We start from the raw sequence: 15,016 nt of genomic DNA on the forward strand, positions 1-15,016 counted from the left end.
CGGATCAGCCATGATCATATTAAATGGCGGAGCAGGTTCGAAGGGCCAAATGGCGTACTCCTGCTCCTATTCCTTATGTTCTTATCTCTGGCAGTACATCACATTATAAATACAACAATTCCAGAAAATTTGGATGAGGAGAAGTTACTTACATAACTGTACATCTGGGAAGGTTTTCTATAACAGAAGATTTGTTTCTAATCACTAAGTTAGACAGTCTGAGCTAAACTCAATGCTGTTTACTCTCTCTCCTTGCTTTCACTTTCTCTGTCCAATGGGAAAATGCCACTCCAGTGGTGGGAAATCATCCTGGCAAGTACGGTATCCCTAAAAGGACAATAAGACTCCAAACGGAAAACTCCAACCATTACAACTGGAGCCCGAATACCAGACACCAGTCTTTCTATAACCCCGAATATCCCAATCCCACTCCCCGTGACCTGTAAACCCTGGAGAGGGAGGATGGGGTACCCAGTGCTACACTGGGGGTCTATCGCCATCAGTGGGTCCCGCAGGGAACAGAGTGTCCGACACACACAGAGAACAGCGTCTGATTCAGCTCCCTGGAGCTTTGGTGAAAAGACCACTTTGTGTTTCAGGTCCTTTACCCGTTGTGTCCCTTACAACAGGAGGGGCCCGCCCCGTGTAACTTTCTTATTGCTGTGAGTCACCCTTCTGGGTCATTCACAATGCGCAATGTACCTGTGCAATAAGCCAACTGACAGGCGGGTGCTGGCTTCAACTGGTAAACGGAGTAGCTGGTGCAGTTTTTGATCTTTATCTCCCGGGTCCACTGACAGGGATTTCCATACCCATTAAAACACTCTGTCCTTGTCACTTCTCCCTGGCCCACGGTGGGATGAGTTCCTGAAATGAGGATTATAAATATTGCAGAATGTAACCGAGGTGAACAGTGCTGGAGAGTGAATGTAAATCTGAGATTATAAAGTCTGAAAGTACCGTTTAACCAGCCTGGGCCGTATGTGGAGCAGTGATATTCTGGGACCGCAGTCTCCGGAATCTTCCATCCGCCAGAACTGAAACAACAATCACACAGTCAGCCCCTGAACTGGTGGCAACGATCAACTGATAGAAGCTGTTCCCCTTTCCCTGTATCCACTCCCTGCCCCATTGCTCTGACTGATGATCCCGCTCTCTCCACACAACCGCTTCCTAATCTCACACTTCGCTCTCAGTTCTACATTTACTCCTGGTTTATTGACTAGTTTATCTGTCATTTCCCCTCACGTTACCTTTTAAATCTGTACCATCCTTGGACAAGACCCTGATCACACTTAAAGCTTCCGATGCACTGAGTCCCACCACAATCCGTGCTCCTCCAGGGCCGGTCCAGGACTGTGTGATCTACACACGGGTCAGTGAGTGCGGAGTCTGTGACTGAGTGACAGAAAGATGTTTAATGTTAATATAGAGCACAGTTAATGTTACACAGCGACTTGTACCCCCCGAAGCACCAATAACATCAGTCTCACTCTCCGCCCTGGTACAAAACCCCCAAATGAAAGCTGGATCCTTTCCTCCTTCTCTAAACCAGGTTTCCATCTGTCTCCCAGCTCAGCCTCCCCTCCAACTCACTGCTCACAGACAGACCTCATGGGGTATCTCAGTCCCCGGGTGAACACTGAGTGTAGATGGTGGGGACACTGGATGCTGGATGGTCAGTGGGAGATACCATGGGGTAGCGAGTTGGTCTTACCGCAGGTGAAGGGTCCACAGCCAGCTAGGGAATGGAAGACCAGCAGGAAGAGCAGTGCAAGGAAGGCAGTGCAGGGGTCCCCTGCTGTCATCCCCCTGCAAAACAAATACACTGCTTTGAGTACTGTTGAGGGGAATGACTCATCAGGGGAGGGCAGCAGCAGCCAAGTTCATGGCACCGTGGCTGGCTCTGCTGCACAGGAGGGCAGGAAAAAGAGTGGGAGAGCAATAGTGATAGGGCATTCAATTGCAAGGGGAATAGATAGGCTTTTCTGCGGCCGCAACCGAGACTCTAGGATGGTATGTTGCCTCCCTGGTGCAAGGGTCAAGGATGTTTCGGAGCGGGTGCAGGACATTCTGAAAAGGGAGGGAGAACAGCCAGTTGTCATGGTGCACATTGGTACTAACGACATAGGTAAAAAAAGGGATGAGGTCCTACGAGATGAATTTAAGGAGCTAGGAGCTAAATTAAAAAGTAGGACCTCAAAAGTAGTAATCTCGGGATTGCTACCAGTGCCACGTGCTAGTCAGAGTAGGAATCGCAGAATAGCGCAGATGAATACGTGGCTTGAGCAGTGGTGCAGCAGGGAGGGATTCAAATTCCTGGGGCATTGGAACCGGTTCTGCGGGAGGTGGGACCAGTACAAACCGGACGGTATGCACCTGGGCAGGACCGGAACCAATGTCCCAGGGGGAGTGTTTGCTAGTGCTGTTGGGAAGGAGTTAAACTTATATGGCAGGGGGATGGGAACCAATGCAGGGAGACAGAGGGAAACAAAATGGAGACAGAAGCAAAAGACAGAAAGGAGATGAGTAAAAGTGGAGGGCAGAGAAACCCAAGGCAAAAACCAAAAAGGGCCACTGTACAGCAAAATTGTAAAGGGTCAAAGTGTAATAAAAAGGCAAGCCTGAAAGCTCTGTGCCTCAATGCAAGGAGTATTCGGAACACAGGAGAGGGCTCTGAGCTAGTTAGAGTGGGTGAGAGCGCAGATGAACAGGACCCCAAGAAAGAATGCAAAAGGCAGGAGGCAACAGAGCAGAGTAGCACTGGGGTAAGTGTAAACCACAAGGTGATAGGAAGGGACAATATGTATGAAAATATAGGGCTGCAGGAGGGGTCAAAACTAAAAATCATGGTTTAAAAACTAGTATTAAAACACTTTACCTAAACGCACGCAGCATTCGAAATAAAGTAAATGAGTTGACGGCACAAATCATTACAAATGGGTATGATTTGGTGGCCATTACAGAAATGTGATTGCAGGGTGGCCTAGACTGGGAATTAAACATACAGGGGTATCTGACAATTCGGAAGGATAGACAAGAAGGGAAAGGAGGTGGGGTACCTCTGTTAATAAAGGATGATATCAGAGCAGTTGTGAGAGATGATATTGGCTCCAATGAACAAAATGTTGAATCATTGTGGGTGGAGATTAGAGATAGTAAGGGGAAAAAGTCACTGGTGAGCATAGTTTATAGGCCCCCAAATAATAACTTCACGGTGGGGCGGACAATAATCAAGGGAATAATAGAGGCATGTGAAAAAGGAACGGCAGTAAACATGGGGGATTTTAACCTACATATCGATTGGTCACATCAAATCGCACAGGGTAGCCTGGAGGAGGAATTCATAGAATGCATACGGGATTGTTTCTTAGAACAGTATGTTACAGAACCTACAAGGGAGTAAGCTATCTTAGATCTGGTCCTGTGTAATGAGACAGGAATAATAAACGATCTCCTAGTAAAAGATCCTCTGGGAATGAGTGATCACAGTATTGTTGAATTTGTAATACAGATTGAGGGTGAGGAAGTAGTGTCTCAAACGAGCGTACTATGCTTAAACAAAGGGGACTACAGTGGGATGAGGGCAGAGTTAGCTAAAGTAGACTGGAAACACAGACTGAACGGTGGCACAATTGAGGAACAGTGGAGGACTTTTAAGGAGCTCTTTCATAGTGCTCAACAAAAATATATTCCAGTGAAAAAGAAGAGTGGTAAGAGAAGGGATAACCAGCCGTGGATAACCAAGGAAATAAAGGAGAGTATCAAATTAAAAACCAATGCGTATAAGGTGGCCAAGGTTAGTGGGAAACGAGCAGATTGGGAAAATTGACTAAGAATGATTAAGAAAGCAATAAAGAAAGGAAAGATAAATTACGAAAGTAAACTTGCGAAAAACATAAAAACAGATAGTAAAAGCTTTTACCGATACACAAAACGGAAGAGAGTGACAAAAGTAAATGTTGGTCCCTTAGAAGATGAGAAGGGGGATTAATAATGGGAAATGTGGAAATGGCTGAGACCTTAAACAATTATTTTGCTTCGGTCTTCACAGTGGAAGACACAAAAACCATGCCAAAAATTGCTGGTCACGGGAATGTGGGAAGGGAGGACCTTGAGACAATCACTATCACTAGGGAGGTAGTGCTGGAAAGGCTAATGGGACTCAAGGTAGACAAGTCCCCTGGTCCTGATGAAATGCATCCCAGGGTATTAAAAGAGATGGCGGAAGTTATAGCAGATGCATTCGTTATAATCTACCAAAACTTTCTGGACTCTGGGGAGGTACCAGCGGATTGGAAAGCAGCTAATAACACAAAAGGTTACTGCAGAAGATAAAGGTACGCAGAGTCAGAGGAAATGTATTAGCATGGATAGAGAATTGCCTGGCGAACAGAAAGCAGAGAGTTGGGATAAATGGGTCCCTTTCGGGTTGGAAATCGGTGGTTAGTGGTGTGCCACAGGGATCGGTGCTGGGACCACAACTGTTTACAATATGCATAGATGACCTGGAAGAGGGGACAGAGTGTAGTGTAACAAAATTTGCATATGACACAAAGATTAGTGGGAAAGCGGGTTGTGTAGAGGACACAGAGAGGCTGCAAAGAGATTTGGATAGGTTAAGCGAATGGGCTAAGGTTTGGCAGATGGAATAGAATGTCAGAAAATGTGCATTTATCCACCTTGGAAAAAAAAACAGTAAAAGGGAATATTATTTGAATGGGGAGAAATTACAACATGCTGCGGTGCAGAGGGACCTGGGGGTTCTTGTGCATGAATCCCAAAAAGTTAGTTTGCAGGTGCAGCAGATAATCAGGAAGGCGAATGGAATGTTGGCCTTCATTGCGAGAGGGATGGAGTACAAACGCAGGGAGGTTCTGCTGCAACTGTATAGGTATTGGTGAGGCCGCACCTGGAGTACTGCGTACAGTTTTGGTCACCTTACTTAAGGAAGGATATACTAGCCTTGGAGGGGTACAGAGACGATTCACTAGGCTGATTCCGGAGATGAGGGAGTTACCTTACGATGATAGATTGAGTAGACTGGGTCTTTACTCGTTGGGATTTCAGAAGGATGATCTTATCGAAACATTTAAAATAATGAAAGGGATAGACAAGATAGAGGCAGAGAGGTTGTTACCACTGGTCGAGGAGACTAGAACTAGGGGGCACAGCCTCAAAATACGGGGGAGCCAATTTAAAACCGAGTTGAGAAGGAATTTCTTCTCCCAGAGCATTGTGAATCTGTGCAATTCTCTGCCCAAGGAAGCAGTTGAGGCTAGCTCATAGAATGTATTCAAATCACAGATAGATAGATTTTTAACCAATAAGGGAATTAAGGGTTATGGGGAGCGGGCGGGTAAGTGGAGCTGAATCCACGGCCAGATCAGCCATGATCTTTTTGAATGGCGGAGCAGGCTCGAGGGGCTAGATGGCCTACTCCTGTTCCTAATTCTTATGTTCTTATGTTCTTATGTATCTCAGTCCCCAGGTGAACACAGTGTGGATGGTGGGGGCACTCGATGGTCAGTGGGAGATACCATGGGGTATCTCAGTCCCTGGGTGAACATTGAGTGTAGATGGTGGGACACTGGATGGTCAGTGTCTCAGTCCTGGGGTGAAATTAGATTAGTATTAATTTGCTGTTCCTGGTTCTTCATTGATAAAACTAGATAATTTTATATATATATGTCAATCATGTATATATTAACACTGAATATATAAATCAATTGTAGACTGATTATCAAAAGTATTTTCACAATATATTATACAAATTGCCTGATAAATATTCTGATAGAATTGCTGAGGATATGAATATCACAGAATCATAGAATAGTACAGCACAGGAGACCATTCGGCCCATCGAATCTGTGCTTGCTCTTTTAAACAGAAATCCAGTTAGTCCCGATCCCCTGTTCTTTCCCCACATCACTGCAGTTTTTTTTCCTTCCATTATTCATCCAATTGCCATTTGAAGGTTACTAGTGAATCTGTTTCCACCATCCTATTGGGCAGTGTATTCCAACTTTTCTTTTATTCGTTCCTGGGATGTGGGCGTCACTGCCCAGGCCAGCATTTATTGCCCATCCCTAATTGCCCCTTGAGAAGGTGGTGGTGAGCCGCCTTCTTGAACCGCTGCAGTCCGTGTGGTGAAGGTGCTCCCACAGTGCTGTTAGGGAGGGAGTTCCAGGATTGTGACCCAGCGACGATGAAGGAACGGCCGATATATTTCCAAGTCAGGATGGTGTGTGACAGGGAGGGGAACTTGGAGGTGATGGTGTTCCCATGCACCTGCTGCCCTTGTCCTTCTAGGTGGTAGAGGTTGTGGGTTTGGGAGGTGCTGCCGAAGAAGCCTTGGTGAGTTGCTTCAGTGCATCGTATAAATAATACACACTGCAGCCACGGTGCATCGGTGGTGGAGGGAGTGAATGTTTAAATCCTTCTATCTGAATCCTTCATGATTGTAAGCACCTCTCTCAAATATCCTCTTCGCTTTCTCTACTCTGAGAAGAACTACCCCACTTTCTCCAGTCTATCAACGTAACGGCAATCCCACATCTCTGTACCCATTCTAGTAAATCTCTTCTGCACCCTCTCCAAAGCCTTCACCTGCTTCCTAAAGTCTGCTGCCCAGAATTGGACACAATTCTGCTGCTGGGCCCCAGCTCGTGAATTTAAATCAAATGTTTAAGATAAATTTAAGAACTAAATGTAAAGATAACAAATTAATGACAATGGGAAATATAAACAAACATACGGATATAAATGAGAATTTAAACGTACAAATACTTAAGTATCTGTATTACATTTAAACACCAAATACATCTGGCTAAATATTAGAAAGAATTGTGTAAATATAACGATAATTTTTACAGTAAATATCCGTTTCTGTCTAAATAAAGATCAGAGATTTGAGAGAGGTGCTTACAATCGTGAAGGATTCAGATAGAAGGATTTAAACATTCACTCCCTCCACCACCGACGCACCGTGGCTGCAGTGTGTATTATTTATACGATGCACTGAAGCAACTCACCAAGGCTTCTTCAGCAGCACCTCCCAAACCCACGACCTCTACCACCTAGAAGGACAAGGGCAGCAGGTGCATCTTAAAGATAGAAAACATTCTCAAATCTCTTGAGGTGTAAACAGACTCCGGGAAGGAGGGGAATAAATAATATCGATCATAAATACATTATACATAATATGAATCGATAATACAAATATTAACCATCTATTACAAACCCATAATAAATAATGTGAAATAATGCAAATATTAATTATCACAAATACCTAACAAACAATACAAATCAGTATTGTAAATGTTAAACATCCATCACAAATGCATAATAAATTATATGAATCGATAATTTAAATATTAAATGTCTATTAAAAATGCATAATGAATATGAATCAATAATCAAATATAAATATCTATTACAGCTACATAATAAATATATCAATCATGGGGGAATCTAGAACTAGGGGGCATAGTTTCACAATAAGGGGTCGCCCATTTAGGATGGAAATGAGGAGGAATTTCTTCTCTCAAAGGGTCGTGTATCTGTGGAATTCTCTGCCACAGAGAGCTGTGGAGGCTGGGTCATTGAATATATTTAAGGTGGAGATAGACAGATTTTTCAATAATAAGGGAGTCAAGGCTTATGGGGAGCGGGCAGGGAAGTGGAGCTGAGGCCAAGATCAGATCGGCCATGATCTTACTGAATGGGGGGAGGAGGCTCGAGGGGCTAGATGGCCGACTCCTGCTCCTATTTCTTATGTTCTTATGCTCTATTACAATGCATAATAAATAATATGAATCGATAATGCAAGTATTAATGATATATTACAATGCATAATAAATAAAATAAATCAGCAATGCAAACATTAAATATGATAACAAATGCATAATAATTAATATTATTCAAAGATGCATATGTGAAACATCTATCACAAATGCATTATAAATAATATGAAACAATAATGAAAATATTCAAGAATCATTACAAATTCATAATAAATAATATAAATCCATAATGCAAATAGTGAGAATCTATTACAAAGGAATAATACATTATATCAGTCAGTGATGCAAAAATTAATGATATAATTTATTATGCATTTGTAATTTATGAATCAACAATGCAATATTTCAGCTTTATGAATAATATCAATCAGAATTGCAACTAATAAATATCTATGACAAATGCATAATAATTAATATTAATCAAAGATACAAATGTGAAATATCTATCACAAATTTAGAATAATAAATATGAATCAATAATGCAAATATTCAAGATCTATTACAAAGGAATAAGTTATATCAATCAGTAATGGAAAAATTAAAGATATGTTACAAATGCATAATAAATAATATCAATCAGTATTGCAAATATTAAATACTATAACAAATGCATCATAATTAATATTAATCAAAGATGCAAATGTGAAATAGCTATCACAAATACATTATAAAGAATATAAATCCATAATAAAAATATTAAATACTATACCAAATGCATAATAATTAATATTAATCACAGATGCAAATGTGAAATAGCTATCACAAATACATTATAAATAACATGAATCAACAATGAAAATATTCAAGAATCATTACAAATGCATAATATGAATTAGTAATGAACACAATAAAGATACAGGGTATATATCAAATGCGTATTACATTGTATCAATCTGAAATGCAAAAATTAAAGAGTTATAAAGGCATAATAATTAATATTAATCAGTAATGCAAATCTTAAACACTATTACAAATGCACAATCATTAATATAAATCAATGATGCAAGTATAAAATATCTATCACATAATAAATAAATAATATAAATGAATAATACAAATATTTAAGATATATTAAAAATGCATATTGTATAATATGAACAATAATGCAAGTATTAAAGTCTTTTACAAATGTATAATAAATATCAATCAGTAATGCCAATATTAAATATCTATTACAAATGAATAATAAATATCAACAACAACAACTTGTATTTATATAGCGCCTTTAATGGAGTAAAATGTCCCAAGATGCTTCACAAGTGTATTATAAGACAACAATTTGACACCGAGTCAAATAACCAGATGACCAAAAGCTTGGTCAGAGAGGTAGGTTTTAAGGAGCTTTTTAAAGAAGGAGAGAGAGGCACAGAGGCGGAGAGCTTTAGGGAGGGGATTTTAGAGGTTGGGGCCCATCAACTGAAGGCAAGGCCATCGATGGTGGAGCGATTATAATCAGGGATCCACAAGAGGGCAGAATTAGAGGAGCGCAGACATCTCGGGTGTTGTGGGGCTGGAGGAGATTACAGAGATCGGGAGGGGCGAGGGCCATGGAGGGATTTGAAAATAAGGATGAGAATTTTGAAATTGAGCCGTTCCTTAACTGGGAGTCAATGTAGGTCAGCGAGCACAGGGGGTGATGGGTGAACAAGACTTGGTGCGAGTTAGGACTCGGGCAGCCGAGCTTTGGATGATCTCAAGTTTACGTAGGGTAGAATGTGGGAGACCAGCCAGGAGTGTTTTGGAGTCGTCAGGTCTAGATGTAACAAAGGCCTGGATGAGGGTTTCAGCAGCAGATGAGGAGGCAGGCGATATTACAGAGGTGGAAATAGAGGGTTTTAGTTACGCTGCGAATATGTGGTCAAAAGCTCATTTCAGGGTCAAATATAACACCAAGGTTGTGGACCGTGTTGTTCAGCCTCAGACAGATGTTAGGGAGAGAGGTGGAGTCAGTGGCGAGGGAACGCAGTTTGTGGCGGGGCTAAAGACAATGGCTTCGGTCTTCCCAATATATAATTGGAGAAAATTTCTGCTCATCCAGTACTGGATGTGGGACAAGCAGTCTGACAATCAACTATGCAGCTATTAAATATCTATCACAAATGCATAATAAATAATATCAATCAATAATTCAAAAATTAGATATATTACAAATACATAATAAATATGAACGATATTACAAATATTAAAGATATATTACAAATACATAATGAACCAAAAATTGCAGCCTCTCCGGGTATGTACGATGTGCGCACACACAAAGAGGCTTTGCCAACGCTGGTTCCCAGCGTGCAACGCATCCCCGGGAGAAGGACATCCGCGGAGCAGAGATGGGAGCTATTTGTCCAACTCTTGCCCAGCGAATGTCCTTCAAACTCTTACACCTGGTAAAAGCAGACGTACAGCCTACTTTTACCAGCATAGGAATTTTAAACAGAAGAAAAAATATATGTCATTACTTGTAAGGGCATAAGGCAGTCAAGGGTCATGGGGAGCAGGCAGGGAAGCCAAGATCAGATCAGCCATGACCTTATTGAATGGCGGAGCAGGCTCGAGGAGCCAGACGGCCTACTCCTGCTCCTATTTCTTCTGTTCTTATTTTTATATTTAAAAACCTGTCTATGAAGGGAAGTTTATTCTGAACACTAATAAAACATTTTTTTTTAATTCACAAAACTAAAATTTTCTCTCAAACATTTAATTCAATGCAGTTTATATTAACTTAAAAAATGAAGTGTTTTTTTTATTTATGTCGGAGTTTCCTTTGATTTTCGGGATATTCTCACTGACAGTAACTGAGCTCGGAGCTCCCATTACTATGCACGAGAATACGACATTGTGATTGGTGGTCCAGGCCCGCGTGATCCCGGGATACACATACGATCCTGAAAGGCATGTTCCCATACGCTGGACTGAGCACAAGTCTACGTTCCTCCGGGACTACCAGGTATTTTCAGAAAAAGAATTTCGGTCGGAGGCGTCCGCCCGTGAGAAGCCTCCATCCGCAATTTTCCCCCAATAAATATCAATAATACAAATATTAAAGCCCATTACAAATCCATAATAAATAATATCAATCAGTAATGGGAATATTAATGAGATATAACAAATGCTGAATGTTTACATCTGTTCAGTAATTAAGAGTATGTGTAATATTGTGTACGGCACAGAAAGAGGCCATTTTGCCGAGCTGGTCCTAACGCTGTTTATGTTCCCCACGAGCCTCCTCCCATCCATCTGCATCGAACCCTATCAACATCTCCTTCTATTCCTTTCCCTCTGTGTGCTCATCGAGCTCAGCCGTGAATAATCTCTGCCTCTCGCCTCAGCCTCTCTGTGTGGTGACGAGCTCCACATTCTCACCACTCTCTGGGTAAAGAAGTTTTCCCAAATAGCCCACTGGATTTATTAGTGACGATCTTATATTGATGGCTCCCGAGATCTCGTCTCGCCCATAAGTGGAAACATCTCCGATACGTTTATCGCATTCATTTTAAAGATCTGTATCAGGTTCCCCCCTTCAGCCTTCTCCTTTCCAGAGAAAAGAGCCCCCACCAGTTCAGTCTTTCCTGGGAGTTATAACATCACAGTTCTGGTATCATCTTGTCAATCCTTTATCGCACCCGCTCCAGTGCCTCTACATCCTTTTTGTGTAATATGGAGACCAAAACTGCACACAGAAATGATGGAATACCTATCACACATCCATAGGTTTTAAATCTGATCAATAATTAAAAGTATAAATAATAGGAATGTAAGAATTTCAATGTGACCATGTTTGAACCTCCCAACTCAGATTTCCATCCCTGCCACAGCCCTAAAACTGCCCTGATGGAAATCACAAACCAGAAGAGCCTTGGGAGGTTTCTCTACATAAAGACATTAAATAAACACGGTGCAGTTTGTTTATAATGACAATGACTTACTCAGGTAACCCAGAATCAGCAGCAGAGTCCTCATCGTACTGGGGGATATTCTGGAAGTGAACACAGGGAATTATTATTGGAGAGAGTTGAGGGGATAGTGGGGTCCGAGGGAACTTTAAATAGGGAGTTGGACAAAAATCAGTGAGTATATCAATTTATAATTGGAGAGCTTCACCTCTCTCCCTCACTGGGACCCTACAGACAGAGGTGAGCTCTATCTCTCTCCCTCACTGGGACCCTACAGACAGAGGTGAGCTCTATCTCTCTCCCTCACTGGGACCCTACAGACAGAGGTGAGCTCTATCTCTCTCCCTCACTGGGACCCTACAGACAGAGGTGAGCTCTCCCTCTCTCCCTTACTGGGACCCTACAGACAGAGGTGAGCTCTATCTCTCTCCCTCACTGGGACCCTACAGACAGAGGTGAGCTCTATCTCTCTCCCTCACTGGGACTCTACAGACAGAGGTGAGCTCGGACCCTACAGACAGAGGTGAGCTCTATCTCTCTCCCTCACTGGGACCCTACAGACAGAGGTGAGCTCTCCCTTTCTCCCTCACTGGGACCCTACAGACAGAGGTGAGCTCTCCCTCTCTCCCTCACTGGGACCCTACAGGCAGAGGTGAGCTCTATCTCTCTCCCTCACTGGGACCCTACAGACAGAGGTGAGCTCTCCCTCTCTCCCTCAATGGGACCCTACAGACAGAGGTGAGCTCTATCTCTCTCCCTCACTGGGACCCTACAGACAGAGGTGAGCTCTATCTCTCTCCCTCACTGGACTCTACAGACAGAGGTGAGCTCTATCTCTCTCCCTCACTGGGACCCTACAGACAGAGGTGAGCTCTCCCTCTCTCCCTCACTGGGACCCTACAGACAGAGGTGAGCTCTCCCTCTCTCCCTCACTGGGACCCTACAGTCAGAGGTGAGCTCTATCTCTCTCCCTCACTGGGACCCTACAGACTGAGGTGAGCTCTCCCTCTCTCCCTCACTGGGACCCTACAGACAGAGGTGAGCTCCCTCTCTCCCTCACTGGGACCCTACAGACAGAGGTGAGCTCCATCTCTCCCTCACTGGGACCCTACAGACAGAGGTGAGCCCTCTCTCTCTCCCTCACTGGGACCCTACAGACAGAGGTGAGCTCTCCCTCTCTCCCTCACTGGGACCCTACAGACAGAGGTGAGCTCTCCCTCTCTCCCTCACTGGGACCCTACAGACAGAGGTGAGCCCTCTCTCTCTCCCTCACTGGGACCCTACAGACAGAGGTGAGCCCTCCCTCTCTCCCTCACTGGGACCCTACAGACAGAGGTGAGCTCTCCCTCTCTCCCTCACTGGGACCCTACAGTCAGAGGTGAGCTCTATCTCTCTCCCTCACTGGGACCCTACAGACTGAGGTGAGCTCTCCCTCTCTCCCTCACTGGGACCCTACAGTCAGAGGTGAGCTCTATCTCTCTCCCTCACTGGGACCCTACAGACTGAGGTGAGCTCTCCCTCTCTCCCTCACTGGGACCCTACAGACAGAGGTGAGCTCCCTCTCTCCCTCACTGGGACCCTACAGACAGAGGTGAGCCCTCTCTCTCTCCCTCACTGGGACCCTACAGACAGAGGTGAGCCCTCCCTCTCTCCCTCACTGGGACCCTACAGACAGAGGTGAGCTCCACCTCTCTCCCTCACCGGGACACCGACAGACTTTCGATATAAACTCCATATTCCGCCCCACCACAACCCTCAAACTGCCCGAATACATTGCCCGCCATGGCTCAGTGACTAGCACTCTTGCCTCTGAGTCGGAAGGTGGTGGGATCAAGTCCCACTCCAGAGACTCGAGAAACAAATCCAGGCTGGCACTCCCAGTGCAAAGGGGAGCTCTCCCTCTGCCCCTCACTGCGACCCTACAGACAGAGGTGAGCTCTATCTCTCTCCCTCACTGGGACCCGACAGACAGAGATGAGTTCTATCTCTCCCTCACTGGGACCTGACAGACAGAGGTGAGCTCTCCCTCTCTCCCTCACTGGGACCCTACCGGCAGAGGTGAGCTCTATCTCTCTCCCTCACTGGGACCCGACAGACAAAGGGGAGCTCTCCCTCACTGGGACCCTACAGACAGAGGTGAGCTCTATCTCTCTCCCTCACTGGGGCCCTACAGACTGAGGTGAGCTCTATCTCTCTCCCTCACTGGGACCCTACTGACAGAGGTGAGCCCTCCCTCTCTCCCTCACTGGGACCCTACAGACAGAGGTGAGCTCTATCTCTCTCCCTCACTGGGACCCTACAGACAGAGGTGAGCTCCCTCTCTCCCTCACTGGGACCCTACAGACAGAGGTGAGCTCTATCTCTCTCCCTCACTGGGACCCTACAGACAGAGCTGAGCTCCACCTCCTTACATGTCCTTGATAAACATTAATACCTTGTCTCTCGATCCAGTCTCCATGTGCAGACCCCCTCCATTACTGAGCCCTGTATCGGGACAGGACAAGATGTACACAAACCTGAATCCCTACTTAGCAAGTGACAAACCCCTGAGCTGGTGTAAAAGTCCATTCATACCCGACTGCTTACCAGAGTCTCCAAAGGCGGTGTCTCTGTGTGAGATGCAGAGAGTTCTGATCACCTGCAACCTTCTCAGTACCAGGTCCAGCCCGCTGTGAGCGATGTCAGGCTCAGTGACAGCTGATATAACCAAACCCTCAACACCAGAGGTACATGTGACTGATGGCAGTGCTGATTGGCTGACACATTATCATTGACTCATGATCTATAATATGGCAGAATCCATGCAAATTAAATATTTTTAATGAAAGGATCTGAAATAAACAAATGAGTGAACATCTCTCTGGGCCCATGGTAACCAGTTGGGCTTTGCTGCTGTAACAGAACTGGTCGTCAGCTGCCCAGCATGAAGGGTGTAGGGGTCTGAGCATGTTATGTTCAGTATTGGGGAATGTTATGTATTGGGACTGGGGAGGGTCTGAGCATGTTATGGTCAGTATTGGGGAATGGTGTATATTGGGACTGGGGAGGGTCTCAGCATATTATGGTCAGTATTGGGGAATGGTCTGTGTGTGTCTTGGGACTGGAGAGCATCTGAGCATGTTATGGTCAGTATTGGGGAATGGGCTGTGTGTGTATTGGGACTGGAGAGCGTCTGAGCATGTTATGGTCAGTATTGGGGAACGGTCTGTGTATGTATTGGGACTGGGGAGGGTCTGAGCATGTTATGGTCAGTATTGGGGAATGGTGTGTCTTGGGACTGGGGAGGGTCTGAGCATGTTATGGTCAGTATTGGGGAATGGG

The 15,016-nt window shown here is 44.4% G+C and overlaps 1 long non-coding RNA gene across 1 annotated transcript; it reads right to left on the reverse strand.

The window, feature by feature from the left end:
* Positions 1 to 1,373: 1,373 nt before the first annotated feature.
* LOC139273840 (uncharacterized) lies at positions 1,374 to 14,329 on the reverse strand. Its single transcript, XR_011595411.1, has 3 exons — positions 14,282 to 14,329; positions 11,729 to 11,778; positions 1,374 to 1,398 (listed from the first exon to the last, which is right to left on the reverse strand). It is a non-coding gene; the product is annotated as an uncharacterized lncRNA (long non-coding RNA).
* Positions 14,330 to 15,016: the final 687 nt, after the last annotated feature.

The sequence above is a fragment of the Pristiophorus japonicus genome, chromosome 1 (genome assembly GCF_044704955.1).
Source record: "Pristiophorus japonicus isolate sPriJap1 chromosome 1, sPriJap1.hap1, whole genome shotgun sequence".
Classification (NCBI taxonomy): Eukaryota; Metazoa; Chordata; class Chondrichthyes; family Pristiophoridae; genus Pristiophorus; species Pristiophorus japonicus.